The 2254-nt window shown below is 33.2% G+C and overlaps 1 pseudogene; it reads right to left on the bottom strand.

Moving 5' to 3' along the window:
* Positions 1 to 456: 456 nt before the first annotated feature.
* On the bottom strand, positions 457 to 1818 carry LOC148211952 (uncharacterized; annotated as a pseudogene).
* Between the last annotated feature and the right edge of the window lie 436 nt (positions 1819 to 2254).

Below are 2254 nucleotides of genomic sequence, written 5' to 3'. Positions count from 1 at the left end.
ATTCAATTCTCATTCATCAAAACATAACTCAAACAATAAATGTCAAATTTCAGCATGACCTCTACTATAATATCCTAAAACTACACCTGAAAAACAATAACATGTAACACATAACTAAACATAATAGGTAAAGGACCACCAGCCTCTCAACAAACTACATTCAGCAACATATCTAACACTTCTATACATGTAATATAATTGAAATGAGACCACATGTCCCTCCACAAACTACATTCAGCAACATTTCTACACATGCAATATAAATATCGGACCACCTGTCCCTCTACAAAAACTGCATTTAACAACATCCAACATTTCTAAATATAATGGGACCACTCATCCCTCCACAAACCCTAAATTCAGCAACATATGCAACAATCAAAATATTTAAATTCTACTAACACAAAAAGTAATCCAACTAGCTTAACATCAAATAAACAAAATCCGTTAGTAAGCCTACACAAATCTTCCAACAAAAGTTGCCCACTGAATTCAAACCTTGTTAATTTCTTCTTGGCGATATGCACTTTTTGTGTTAAACTACAAAGACAGAAAGATGATACTAGGATAAGAACCTATTTGATGTAAACATATAAAGATAGATAATTATACGTACAAGTTCACTTATAGAGGTGCTAGAATTTTGCATTATTTCTCGTAAATACTTCTGCACATAGTAACCACACTCTACAGAACCCAATTGACGAGGACACTACATAGAGAAAAATGAATAACAACACAATTACGAGTTACATATAGAAGATTTAAATACAAATTTTATGATGTATAAAATATAGTGAAACACAGATTTACCTTTATAAGTTTCCACATTGTACTACGACGATGTCGAATAGAATGTTTAGCTTGCCACATTTTCATTGATCTAAATAGTTTGAAATATTAGAACAATATAACTACAAAAATTGATTACAACACTATAAAAGGTGAAGATACTTACGTTAGTATGACTCCTTGAAAATCTACTTGAACTTTACTTCGTAAATAGTCCAAGATATACACACAATTCTCTCGTAGATGGATAACTTATGAATAAAAGAAATAATACATAAGTAAAAACAATATAAGTTGCCAACTTACCCAGTGTTGTAAAGGATGAGTACTAGTTGTTCCAAGTTACCCATATCTAACCTGTCGGCTAGACTTTTTGAACGAGCTTCTTGAGACTTTATATCTAAAGTAATGGTTGCTTGGTCAACGATCTTGCCCTTCACATGAATGAGATCGTAACATCTTCTCCCATGACAATATATACCATTACTCTAACATTGTCAACCCCTAATGGCATTCTGTGAATTGTTGGAAATTGAACATCATTCTCAAACATCGTGCCTACGGCAACAATATTATCCACTCATCCAATAGCTAGGTGACATGGTTTCCCCTATAAAATTTAAAATATAAAAGCTTATAACAACCATCCCTTATGGCTAAATGCTAAAATTAAAACAAATTAATAATTACCTTTACCTTTATTGATAGTCCATCTGAGACATCAATTTCTTCAACCTCCTTTCCTTTTGAACTTTTCTTTGAGACGTTACTCTCTTTAGCTATGGATTTAGTTGGTTGTCGTTCTTGAGTATTCACTTTAGGATTGTCTCGAGGTTGTTGACCCAATTTTGACTTTCCTTGAACAACATTTTTGAATACATATGGTGAAACAAACACACCCACTCCCCTCATACGCCCTCTATGTTCAGGCGTCCCCAATGCTTCCGTTAAAATGTCTTCTCCCTTGTGTAACTCAATCAATTCATCCTGGTACAAACATTTATCATCACACCATCCAAATCTCATTGAAACATAAACATGTAAACTTACAATTCGAGCTGCACATTCTTAGTAGCATCATCAAAGTACTCATTATTTTTTTCGTTTCGTGCTTCTTTCCATAAAGTCGCACGATATGAAGGATCTCCTGATATATCCTATAGAAATATTCGACACCTCGAGAGCAAGTGAAACCTAACATTAATTTTCAAATTAGTGACTAACATTTAAGTATACCTTAAAGAGTATGGTTCAGTATTAAGATTACCCATCCGCAACCAACTACTAAATGTACGATTATGCTCATCTTGAAGCCACTTTTTGTTTTTCGACTTACTTGGATTGAGTTTAGACAAAACATCCATGTGTTGCCTGTGGCAATAGCATTCCATATGTCAATGGATTGAGTTTAGTTAGATGATCACATAATTAGAAAATTATGTTAAGAAATTGAAATTTATGT

This window comes from Momordica charantia (genome assembly GCF_013281855.1).
Source record: "Momordica charantia cultivar OHB3-1 chromosome 4 unlocalized genomic scaffold, Mcharantia_2.0 BLBB01000004.1, whole genome shotgun sequence".
NCBI classification, from domain to species: domain Eukaryota; kingdom Viridiplantae; phylum Streptophyta; class Magnoliopsida; order Cucurbitales; family Cucurbitaceae; genus Momordica; species Momordica charantia.
Note: the sequence above shows the minus strand (reverse complement) of the source record. Positions and strands in the feature narration are given on the sequence as shown.